Genomic DNA, 13,438 nt, shown 5'->3' on the forward strand with positions numbered 1-13,438 from the left:
CCTAACCGCTACACCAAAATGGCCAGAATCCAAAGAGCTGCTTTGCCAAGGTGGATTTTCCCTTTGGTGAATTGCTGTAAACTCTCTCGTACCACAGGTCCTCTATGGCACTGCCTGGCAATCCCCATAATCACTCAAGTGATATATTTTTACATCACCTTTGGATGAAGATCTGAAAGTGTATCTACTTCCCTCTACCATGATGCTCTAGGAACTGACCTTATCTCTAGGGTAGTTACCACAGAGTATGGGAGATTCCTAGAGGGTTGGAAGGAGTGATGTCACTTTTGGGTTTTCACTGGAAGGGTCCTGGAGGTGTCAGCCTGAGCAAAACATTCCTCTCCCAAGCCTGTCTTTAAACAACTAATGGGGAGCATTCCTAAAGCAAATACCTACGGCAAGGCTGTCTTTCTTCAGTGCCATTTCAGTTGCTCAGCTATCATCTTCAATACCATGTTTGTGCCAGTGCTTCCTTGTATCAAATCTCTACTGTTGCTGCTATTGTATAGCTTCTCTTTGAGGTTTAAAAGAGAGCAATTTTTACTGGGAAAGATTATTTACAAATATATATCATATTTGTCTGCTTCAGTCTACTTACTAAAGCAGAATACAAAAAACTTAAAGAGTAGTTTCAAAAGCAGTACATTGCAAGTCTCAATGGGTGGGCTGCATGCAGACTACATACCACATATCAGCAGATGGAGAGAGATGAACCTAATGGTGGCTGCTTGCCTGCTTCAGCAAAGCATACTGAGCTGCTGTTTCTGAAGAAACAGGAAGTGGGAGGGAGCCCACCGTAAACGAAGGAATCCCCAGAGCCCATGGCTCAGAATTCCCTGCAGCCTTAGGTGTCACTAGTGAGCACTAGTGAGTACAGCTTGGCAGACTGACACCTTTACAGCAACAGCCCTTCAGAGTTGACTTCATCAAATCACTTTCTGATTGCAGTTCCAACAGATCTTCCTGAAGAATTCCAGAGCACGTTTATCAACTTCTTTGTTTTTGTTCAAGCACTTCTGTGGATATTTCTCTCCCCAATAGTAAAGCATGAATTCCTTGTTGGGTTTGTCACCATGAGAACTATACTGATGAGCAGCTCCTTTCAGTACTTCCCAGCTGCCTTTCACTTTAAGTGACAAAGGGAGGAGGGAACAGAAGAGTATATTGGCTGGGGAGAAGGTGTTCCATTGTCCCCCATGGATGCGTGGCAGGGGGTTCTTATTCTCTTTCATCTGAAACACATCCAGCAAAAGCACTTCCATTATGCCCGGCATGACAGCAACCTTTCCAACTTCAGCACCATCCCATCTGGGCACTCTCTCCTTCACTTCTCCATGGCTGCCCTCCCTCATGGACTACAATGGCAAAAGCCACAATGGCAAATAGCCTGGACATGGGAGGCTGGTTACAACAGAGACTTCTTGGCCTCCCTGGATTCCCCAATAAGTGCTGCTCAAAGGGGACAGTGGACCTTACGTGACTCCATGGGAGACAACATGGAACACTCCTCTGTGTGGGAGGAGGGAGTCAGCCCCATACTCCATACTGATGTGAACAGAAATGCTATCTGCAGGAGCGGAAGAGGTGTTTGGATCTAACTGTGGGACGCTAAAATGTTTTCCTCTAGCTTATAATGTATTAATAGAGCCTCTTATGGCACAGAGAGGTAAGGCAGTTACATGCTGTCTGAAGCTGTCTGCCCATGAGGCTGGGAGTTCGATCCCAGCAGCCGGCTCAAGGTTGACTCAGCCTTCCATCCTTCCGAGGTCAGTAAAATGAGTACCCAGCTTGCAGGGGGGTAAACGGTAATGACTGGGGAAGGCACTGGCAAACCACCCCGTATTGAGTCTGCCATGAAAACGCTGGAGGGCGTCACCCCAAGGGTCAGACATGACCCTGTGCTTGCACAGGGGATTTCTTTACCTTTACCTATAATGTATTAATGCAAGTCAACCATTCTGCTTGATCTAGAACATGGTGCAGCAAAGTTTGCTTATTCAGTACAGTAAATAAGCCACACAAGCCTCTTGCTGTGCTTTATATTACATTAGAAAAGTAGCTGTTGTTTCCAGCTGTTTCGCTACTTGGGTTTCAGTCCTGGCTTGCTTGCCACCTCTTATTTTCCTTTCCCATCTAATATTATCAATAGTAGTTGGAATTAACTCAGTGAGACTTGGGTCATGCCAGAACGACATGAATACAAATGCAGAAGAAAGAAGGATCAATGGCATTCTAGCGGAAGCCCTCATCTGCTGCTCCGCGGAAAAGAAGTGCTAATATCACATGACGGCTTCATTCTGTTGATTTCCACCGTGTGTGCTTGACTGGGTTATAGAGATGTTGTCATAATTCCTTTCAGTCCACAGTTCCGAAATGCCTTTATGTGGCATCCTGTGACCCAACTGAATTCATCATTTTCTCCAATCAGCTCAAGACAGATCTCCAAATATCACTAGCTCTCTACACATGACATTGCATGCATTGGCATTAATACATACAGGTGGGAAGCAGACAAGAGGATACGGGGTCCACCTGCCACTTAGGTGCAATTTCTGGTTCATGACCTCAGAGTCTACATGTATACAAAGTGTGCATATCGATACATTGCCTATGCAATCAGAAATCTAGCTTAAAAGAAAAGGGTTCCAGATCATGGAGAGAAAGCAAGATGAACATGTACATATCCTGCACAGGTAGACAATATGCTCATAAGCATAGACAACAAACAGGGCTAGCGGGGTCATGCATATCCCTACCCTTTACATTTGCAGATTTCAATGTGCATATTGCTGTCTCTGAAATGGCTCCATTCACGTTCAGATTAACAACCAAAGACAATTAAAATGAGCAGAGTTGAGAAAAAGGAAAGACTGATCTTGCAGTCCCTGTGGTGCCATAAGGAACTGAAAATATCAAATTGTTGTCCTCACAACAACTTACCACAGAACTTTAATTAAAATTCACATTTTATTTAAAAAGGAAAAAAAAAACACTCCATTTCCTTGAGGTGGCCAGTCCTGTGTTCAATGTGCATATCATATTGTTCAACGTGTGCATTGAATCATGAGATGTTCCCATGAGAAGTTGAGGGCTGGTATCCAAACACACATTCCAGAAACTGAAGGATGCTTCCATTTTCTCCCACTGCACATCTCTAGTTTGCTCCCTCTAGTGTTCTCAAGGGTCCTCTGGTCCACAGGAACAAAATCTGGGAGGGGAGAACCTCAGTGAGTTTCAGCAAGAGGAAAGAGTCGAAATTGCCACCCATTCTCCATGAAGTGCCCCCATGTCTTGGTTGGATCCTGAGATGCTCAGGAGAAAGGCAGGCTGATTCTGTTCCGCAGGGTCTGCAAGACAGAGCTCTTCCGCCAAGCTTCGGGTTGCAGCCAGCGACCTCATAACATCTAATGGAACTTCTCACAAAATTGATGTGAAGTAGATCTGATGGGGACTGTGCTAGAATAATAGTATAACGGTGATTGTTGTTGGATACATAGGCTGATTTTAAGTGATTTTTAAATGTTTTAGTCATTTTAGTCATTTGTGTCACTGAATGTGACGTTGTACACCGCTCTGAGCTGGCTTGCTGGGAGGGCGGTATATAAACTGAGCAAATACATAAATAAATAATTTTAAACAAGAATGACAAAATAAATATAAATATGTGCTGAAATCCTTAGCACACTTACCGGGGAGCAAACTCTATTGAATAAAGGACCTCTGTATGATAAATTAATGTAATGGTGAGAGGTGTGAATTAAAGTCTCTCCTCAGCCCTGGATTCATTAGGCAAGCCTATGGAAGCCAAATCCTTTAACCCTTTAATATACAAAGACTAATATTAGTCTATTTTATCTGCCTGTTGTAAGGATAACTCAAAGGGATGTGAAGTGCTTTGCATAACTTATATCTATAAATGTTCTGTGGTATCATAAGCCATGGCATATTCAGAGTTGAGCTGCCTGTTCCCCATTTGTTCCGATTTGCATGGAATCTGCATCCTTTCCGCACTTCCACTCGGTCTCCTTAAGCAATGATCGTAATATTCCTCCAGTAGATACATGGTAATGGCACAACTCTGTCCCTGTTTTGCCCAGCCTCCGATGCCCCTTTTCTCCAAGGAATGTGGAACAGCCCGTAGCAACAGACAGCAAAGCAGGATTCTATCCATAAGAATGGTGACAGATGGGAGAAACAGGTGTTAGGAACATCTGCTTCTTTACAGCCCAAACCTAAACTCAGCGGAAACGCATGGAGGGCTTTCCATTGATTTTCGCCAAGTATGGATTGGACTTTCAAAACAATCTGTGTTTGATTTATCTGTATCCTTAAAATTTTTTATTCTGTTTGGCATCTGGAATATTTGACATCCTCGGTGCTCTTGTAGTATGAAGCCAAAGGAGCCATCTCTACCTTTGGGATAGATAGCACATATCCTCGTAGGAAGGATAAATGAGCGGTTAGAAATATACCACTGAACATGCAATATAAAGCCCAGATAAAAACATAATAAACCATCCAAACTGAAACAGATTTTTTTCCTGACATGTTGCTGACATTTGGAACTTACAGGAACTTAGCCAGCTACAGAAAAGGGATAGTTAGGGGAGAGAAAGCCATTTAGCTGATATGTGCCTGACAAGGATGTCATCCATCCGTAACTATTAGTCTATCTTCCCATCAAACAGGATGTCCACAGAGTTTGAATTTCTTTGCATATTGTGTCCACTTTCAGCAATCATTGCACCAGTTAACTGGTTTGATGGGAAGCTTTCTGATTCTAGATGAGCACAAGTCTTGAGTTTGCATGAGTACTGAAAACTATGGGAAAGGATGATACGTGTTTTTGCAGTCATTCACTTAGAGAGCCAGCTTGGAGTAGTGGTCAAGAGAGGTGACTTCTAATCTGGAGACATGGGTTGGATTCTCCGCTCCTCCACATGCAACCAGCCAGATGACCTTGGGCTTGTCACAGTTCTCACAAAGCATTCTCTCAGAATTCTCTCAGCCCCACCAACCGGTCTGCTGTGAGGAGAGGAAGGGAAGGCAATTAAGCTACTTTGAGACTCCTTCGGGTAGTGAAAACTGGGAAATAAAAATCAACTCTTCTAGTTACTGATCAGTTATTGGGTTCAGTTCAAGGTTCTGATTCCCAACTAATTACAACTAATTTTGAGATGGTAGATCTTCACGTGAACTCTATGGCATTATACCCCTCTCCAAACCCTGCTTTCTTCAAGTTTCACACCCAAAATCTCTAGGTATTTCCAAACCCAAATCTGACAACTTTATCTTCACCCCACTCTGTTTTGCTCCCAGCAAATTCTTTTCAGTGCAGTGGGGCCCAGGTCTGATGCGGGTTGCCATGTGGAGCCTGGAAATCACCCATAATTATAACTGATGTCCAAACTATGGAGAAGTTCACGGTAAAATGGCTGCTTTGAAGCGTGGGCTTCATGCCATTATCTGTTCCACTTAATATATTTCTGGTAAGGCCTTGGAGGAGGAGCATGTTTCGTGGCTTAAGTGCCACTCAGCGCTTAACACCCACTCAGGGTGGCTGTCCCACACCTGAGTGCCTCCTCCTCCAATCAGCTTGCCTGTCTGTCCAGCAGCCAGCCTTCCGTCCCTCAACCCTGACCACCCCCTCCTCCTTCCACTTTCCCTCGAGGCTCAGAGGCTGCAGATCCCTGCTGCATGAGTGCTGCCCCTGCCGGTGTGTTCCCTACCCATGGACCTCCAGCGTTCAGCCTTTCCAGGTTCTGGGGGGAGGGAGAGGCCATCTCCAGAGTTCTTCCACTCCACCCTCTCAGTCTAACGCCCGTTGTATTCCTGGATGCAATGGGCTTGGCCCCGAGTACCTCTTCCACAAACCCCACCATCCCCAGGTTCCAGCAGCAAATCTCCAGGTATTTCTCAACCTCATATTAGCAACCTTAGGCAGGAGGCTGTTGCCACTGCGGGCAATATGGCAAGAGTAGTCCCAGGTAAAAAGGACCATCTGTGAGCTAGTGAACTTCAAGTTGTATTTACATATTCACAAAACAGACCAAAAAACCCCAAGGATGACTGAGGAAATGTCTCAGGCTCTGAGGTATAATACCAGGCCTCAGTGGGAGGAGGAGATGGCCACCTAATGAGTTCTATAATGAAGGGCAGGAAAATGAAACAAGTCAAGTCCTGGAAAAAGAAGAAGTGAGACAGGTGTGAGAGAACGGGAAAGACCAAAAGAGGAACTGCCTACAAACAGCCACAGGGCTGTGACACAACATGGCAATTCTCATTCCGCCTCAGGACTCCATATTTGGTCTAAAAAGAGCAGGATGCGCAGGGGTGGCATAATGTGGGAACCTCTTGAGTGTGAAGCCAGAAATACACATTGAAATCAACTCCTGAGTCACCTCTCTATGGAAAGTCCCACATCATCAGGATGAGTCATCACCGACACGTTTGTGGAAAGTTTCATTTCATCAGGATGGATTTGGGACTCGTATTATTGCAAAGGAGACACCCTGCACTTGCTGTACTATTGGCCAAGAGGGTTATTAGCGATGGCAGTGAACAATAGCACTGATTCCCCCCCCCCCCATACGGGATCTGGAAAGAAAGAGGGCAGGCAAAGGTGTTTTTGTTTTGGGTGTGTGTTTTGAAGGCAGGGCGGGCCAAATGTCTTGAATCCTGGCACTAACCTAGTTGAGGCTGCCCTGGGTGTCTGACAGCAATTATGTCTAAAAGTTCCATAACACCTCTCCAGCCTTGCTGCATAATTTACATTCTGTAAACAAAGTCCCAGAGAGCAGGTTTGTTTTCATGATTATGGAAATGAATGATAAGCTTCGCCAAAGAAATCGGAAAAGGTTAGACTTTTTATATAACAGGTAGCAAGCATTTAGCAACTAATGATCAAATAGTGACTATTGCATATAGACAATCAAGGACTATCACATTCCAAATGTCAACTGTTAAATTTAGCGATGGATAAAGTACGATTAAAAATGCAGAATATTCCTCACACAGCTGGCCTCGTGGGAAGGAAGGGGTCAGAGTATAGCCCAATCTTGTCAGTTCTCGTAAGTTAAGCTGGGTTGGTGCTTGGAGGAGATGCTGGCAGAGTTTAAATATTCAAAGGAGGATCAGAGCACCAGCTGCTTAAAGAACTGTTTTATCGAAAAGAGAACTCTGTAAAGTAGAGAGGAGAGAGAGTCCTAATTGTCTAACTCAGGTTTTCTCAACCAAGGTTTCATGAAAACTTGGGGTTTCTTGATGGCCCTGGAAGGGTTTCCTAAATGGGTGGGAATTTTTAATATATATTTTAAAAGAAATTGTTAAACATTTAATGAGTGATATAACTATATATGGTCATGTTGACCTGCCCGCCTCCCAAAATGGCCAATGATAGGCCTGGAGGGAGAGGCATTTGGTAGGCATGTATACAGCTATGGTTCCCAACCATATTCTGCACAATCATGCCACTTCTGTGGTTTCTCGAAGCCTGAAGAATGTTTCAATGGTAAAGTACTAACCAGGACTAATCCAGTTTAGCAGCCAAGCTCTGACTAACCTGGACTGTCCAAGCCAGGATTGTATTAAAGTTCAAAGAGAGAGAGAGAGAGAGAGAGATGAAATACAAGTCATGAATTACATTTGAACAAAAATTCTACAGACATTTGAGATGCTGTGTTTCTAACGATTAAGAAATCACACACAGCATTGGAAGAAAATAGAATGAATGGCATTTCTACAGATGGAATAGAATCGATAGTATCATCCTGTTGCCGAGGAGCTGAGTGAATAATTTATTTCCTTTGAAAATACATTCCTCTAATTCTATATATTTGTCTCTCTTGTTCTCTCCTGAAAGGACACTGCTGTGTCAGCTTATGCATGCGATCTGATTGGCAATAAACGAAGATTCGTCGCAATGAAGGACGCATTCTTTTGCCTGTTACTGGACAAAGACATTTGACAAACATGAAGAGGGATAACTGTTCCAGCCTAAATTCATTGAAACGAATGAGGCTTTAAAGCCACACAAAAAGCAGGCGACATTAGACTAAAAATTATACCTCTTCTAAATCTTAAGGAGTCCCTTCTGTGTTAACAACTCTTGACTAGTTTTGTAATGGTTCCCTGCTGAGTAAAACAGTACCTGTTGGATTTCAGTACGATGCACAGCTATTAAAAGCCTGCTGGGCTTACAATAGGGCTGTTTCTCTTTTCTATCAAGGGTTTGATAGAAATGCTATTGTTAACTCCAGCATGCCTGTTCCCTGTTCTGTAAGGCTAACGTATGGGGAGGATATAGAGAGAGCTATCTTCCTGTTCCTGGCAAATCCCCCATGCGTTTCAGTCAGAAATTCAACAGACAATTGGAGGATACCTATGCTGGGGGAGGGATGCTGAGTTTTGCTTGTGTCGAAGTTTTTCACAGCAAAATCCCAGCAAAATCCGCTAGCGCCAAAACTGCTGCTGTCACTGTTTACCTTCAGTCACGTAGCAAAATTCCTTTTGTGTTGGTGGCAGACGCTGCAATGTTTCAAAAAATCTGCACAGCACATCTCCCTGAATGGGCTCTAGTCACCCATGAAGCAGTTTTTGACGCAGTTTATAAGTTTTCTCCTAAAAAGGAACCTGGCCCAGACAAGATTCCATTAGAAATAAGTTGAATTGATGGGTGCATTTACTTGCCATGTTATTTACTTATGCTAACAACACAGGACACATTCTGTGCATTATGGCGAGAGGGCATCATTGTCCCAGCTCTAGGGTTGACCCAGCCAATTATTGCCCTGTTCCTTTGCTGTCTGCATTAGGGAAGCTTGATGCCTACCTTTTGCTGCCAAATTGGATGCAGCAGTCTAATATTCTTGGTCCAGAACAAACTGGTTTCTGGCCAGGCCATAGTACCTTGGATCATTGCATGTTTATCACGCATCTAATAAATATTCAGTCCAAGGGAAGGGCGAATGGGATTTACCCCGGCAGGATTTGTCACGGTGGGGAAGCCTCACGCCCCAAAAGAAACCAGGTGATACGGGACTTCTGGTCCCAGAGACCCCTAGACCGGAAGCACACGGCACAGGAGCTGCTGGGAAGAGTGAGGGCTGGTTTGCCTCCTCTCCATCCCCTCCTTTAGGTACGGGGCAGTGTAGGAGGTGCATGCCTCTTTCCCTCTTCCCCATTGATGAGGTAATCCACCCGCCCTCTCTTGTTGTAATGGTTTGTTGGGTTAGGAATATGCTATTGGAATTGTTTGAGAATCATGTTTTTACTGTTTTATTTTTAAGGTTATGTTCAATGTATTATTGTCACAACTAATGGGAATTTGGCATGGGGAGGATCCTTTTGTGAGCAGACCAGGGCTGCATACTGGCTTGCTCTTTAGAGGGGGCCTCCATAAGAGGCTGTGGGTAAACTGGATGGCCCCCCATTCATGGAGAAGGTGGACTGAATGGCAGAGCCACATTTCTGGGTGGCAGGGTGACCCGGCAGGGATTCACACCTCAATAGGTTCCCAATAATGCTGCCATCTCCCTGATTACCAGCACGGAGAGCCTGGCAGGGTCCCAAAGGTACCCGGGCATGCCTGCTATGAAAATATTTGGCTGCCTTGAGGCCAGAGGGTCACAAGAAGCGCGTCGGATCCCTGGCCCCAGAGAAGAGCTTTCTCGGTCCTGGCCCCCACCTGGTGGATCAAGCTCCCTGAGGAGATCAGAGCCCTGCCTGAACTTCCACAGTTCTGCAGGGCCTGCAAGAGGGAGCTCTTCCACCAGGCATTTACTTGAGGCCGACCGACTCAGAACACCTGCTGGTCCCCCCAGACACCCCCCCATGTCTGAAAGAATTAACCTCCCAATGTTAGTTAATTATTATTTATATTATAAATGTGGTTTTGTAAACTTTTTGATGCTTTATGAAAATTGTTTTGATGTTAGAGTCTGTATAATGTTCCATGTAAGTTATATAATGTTCAGTGTAAACCGCCCAGAGCTGCAAAGAAATGGGTGGTATAGAAATCTAAATAAATAAGTAATATAATATAATTTGATTATTCACATTTGGGCCTTTTGGGCCCTAACTCCCGGCACAAACAGAGTTGGACCCTTCAGCATGACCCCCCAAACACAACCGATACTCTTATCACAGCCCACAGGGTTCTTCAGTAAAACAAAACATTGATTTGTAAAATCTTCAGAGCATCTCTAAAAAAAATTTTATGGCTAATCTCTCTCAAGTAACTATTTATTGTGCTTTTATGCTCACCTCCTTGCCGACATGATTTTATTTCATCTTGCCAGGTGGCTGGGAAGCACTAACGTAGCCTGCATATTATTAATAACCGCTTGGGCCCAACTGCTCCGACTGCCCTTGGGGACGTTCCAAGAACTCCTACTGCAGAACAGGGGGCGACATACACAGATCAGAAAGGAGCCCACGGAGATAAACAGCATGCCTTCCCTGTTAACACTTTCCCCGCATAATACAGGATCAAAAGGGAGACATTTCCCTTTTTTGCATCGGTACGGATGTTTTTCAAAACCTGACGGTCTCCAGCGACACTTGATTCCCATGCAACTGGAAGAACCGTGATGCACAAAATGCACAGAAAAATCATTGCAAATGTGGAAAGAGAAACCAACCAACCAACCAGCCAGAGAAGTAGCATCTTAACAGTGACATATTGCTCAATGAGATCCCGAGGTACCGTATGCAAACTGCTTGGGAAGATCAAAAGCATGATAGAAAATGTAATATGCTAACCAAGCCATGTAATTAATAGCAGAAGTGATGTGTTCGGAGCTGCAGTTCCCCTGCATGGGAGATTAAACGCCAAATCCAAACCAGAATTCCTTCATGCATCTGAGTCCATGAAACCATTACACCAGTCATTTCTGATGCGTGCACCATCGCCAAGCATCTGTTTTCATCCCCTGGTATCCTCCCGGCTGGGACCGCTGTCACAGAAATCGAGCATTGTGCTCCAGATTTAAAGGCTGCTGACGGAGGAGACATTTTCTTAATCACGGGCAAGCAGAGGGGGGACGGCCAGGGTGGATCCCACCTGCAGAGAAGGAAGAAACAGCAGTGCTGTCATCCCAGATTGTTTAAAGATGCTGCTGAGACAGCAACGCCAGTGAAAAGGCAGCAGCAGCTGTGGAGGAGGCCCGAGTTATTCCTGTCTCTTCGGTTTGCTAATATGCCTTTAAGGCAGTGTCGTGAGTCGTTTAAACGAAAGTGGAAAATACACATCGCAAACACAAACTCAAAAGACGGCAAGCAGTCAAGATTGCTTCTAGTTTGAGATGATAGAAGACGATGGAAATTCTCCCCAAATTGTAGATTTTTTTAAAACCAACCAACCACCTTATTTTTCATGCTTAAAATACTTTCCCAAAGATGAGAGTTTCACAGCTCATCATCACCATCCTGCATTGGAGCAGCAGCAACTTCTAAGAGGGTTTTGTAGTTCAAAGAATCATAGAATCATATAATTATAGAATCATAGAATCATAGAGTTGGAAAGGACCTCCTGGGTCATCTAGTCCAACCCCCTGCACTATGCAGGACACTCACAGCCCTATTGCTCATCCACTGTCACCTGCCACTCCCTTAAACCTTCACAGAATTAGCCTCTCAGTGTGTTCTCGTTGAGGTTTGCTCAAGAGTCTAAAGCAGGGGTCCCTAGAATAACTTCCATGGATGCCATAGCACCGGCCGAACCGCGCCAAAGCACTCAATCCTAATGGACATTAAGACCTGGTGTGGAGGGATGGAAGGCAGCACATTGTAAAGGACAATCTCAATTGACCTTGGAAGTTAAGCAGGGAAACAGCTTAGATGGGAGACCACCAAGGAAGACTCTGCGGAGAAAGGCAGTGGGAGGCTTCCTCAGCTTCTCCCTTGCTTTGAGGAATCATTGCTGGAGTCACCATCATCATAATAACTCAGGCCCTGACAGAACTATCAAAGTTCTGCAGGGCCTGCAAAATGACACTGTTCCACCAGGCGTACGATTGAGGCCAGGGAAAGTAAATAACATCAAATGAGCCTCCCCCTCTCCTTGTCTGGAGTTTCCCCACCACAAATGGTGGCCTAAACAGACAGAGGTAGGAACAGGAGACAAGAATCGGACAATGGAAATCTAGAGTTCATTGTTTTCTTGCTTTTACTGGAAACATTTGTATAGCTGATTAACAAGTTGTACATGGCCGTGAGCCTAAATTTTAGAGAGGGATGGTCTATAGATTAAATTTATAATTATTATAATTATTTTATTCTTTTAATCTACCTTTACCTGGTCAACTCAAGTTGGGTATGAGCATTAGTCAGTTGTGACTTGCCTGAACTTACATATATAAGACCTGGCACACTGCAAGCTGTAAAGATCTTCAGAATTAATACAGTATAATTTTCTGTGGGGAAACAGTGCACAGTATAGCCAACGTATCTCCTCATTTAAGAACCAGCTTGGATGGTACAGGTTGGATAAGTATATTAAAATGGAAATGGAGAAAGCCGATGATGTGAAATCCTCTTAGGCTATTTAAGTAGAATATTTATATCCCACCTCTTGTCTGTGGGCCAAACATCCATGGAGTCCTATGTAATTTCCATCAACTATTTATTTTAATTGTACAGTAAATGTTGGGAGTCTTTTTGTTTCTTTTCCTGGTTTGCACAAAATCGCCTTGTCTCCAGTTACATTTCCTTCAGAAGATAAATGATCTCCATTTCTGATTGCAGCCTCCAGCAGATATTTTTTAAACGGAAAAAAAGGATACACAGAACTAAAAATTTGGCTCAATGCCTATCTGTCTGTCTTCGACATTATAGCTACTGGTAGGTAGGAGAGGACTATGTCTGCCAAATTACATTTCTTGGAAGAAGGGGAGAAAAGACAGATAGACAAACAGACAACTGGCAAGGGGAGGGATTCATCTACCAGTATTGATACACATATCTGTACTTATAATAAAAGGCGTAATGACCTTTTGGGCCTCACAATGACCTTTTGGGCCTCACAATCTAAAGGCCAATGAATGCTCCTGCCTGTGTTGTCCTGCCACCTGAGTGGCTGCCCAGCTGCCCAATCAGACTGCAACTCCCACCCCTAACTGTTGCTCATGTCCAACAACTTCACTCACTTTGCCTCAGACTGCTGACTGAGCTGGCAGGTGCCTGGTGAGTGCAAGCAGAAACCAGGTCTGCAAGCACAAACCAGGGATCCAAAGCTGTTCTAACAAACCAATCATGCTGCGTCTCCCACCCCTAACCATTGTGTCCAACAGCTTTACTCACTTTGCCTCAGACTGCTGACTAGGGTTGAGTGCTCCAGTGCGCTTCAGCCGCTTTGACGAGCCCTGACGCCTGAGGCGGCCAGTGCCGTGGCGCAGAGGGGAGGGGTGGCACTGGCAGTGGCACACTAGATGGTACCCCT

The 13,438-nt window shown here is 44.6% G+C and overlaps 1 long non-coding RNA gene across 1 annotated transcript in view; it reads right to left on the minus strand.

Annotated features, from left to right (window-relative positions):
- Positions 1–10,777: 10,777 nt before the first annotated feature.
- LOC143840742 (uncharacterized) overlaps positions 10,778–13,438 on the minus strand; it is a 267,254-nt gene continuing 264,593 nt past the window's right edge. The window contains exon 3 of the long non-coding RNA XR_013232367.1: positions 10,778–11,062. This is a non-coding gene — a long non-coding RNA (uncharacterized LOC143840742). The remainder of the gene's footprint in view (positions 11,063–13,438) is intronic.

Source organism: Paroedura picta, chromosome 6, assembly GCF_049243985.1.
Source record: "Paroedura picta isolate Pp20150507F chromosome 6, Ppicta_v3.0, whole genome shotgun sequence".
NCBI classification, from domain to species: domain Eukaryota; kingdom Metazoa; phylum Chordata; class Lepidosauria; order Squamata; family Gekkonidae; genus Paroedura; species Paroedura picta.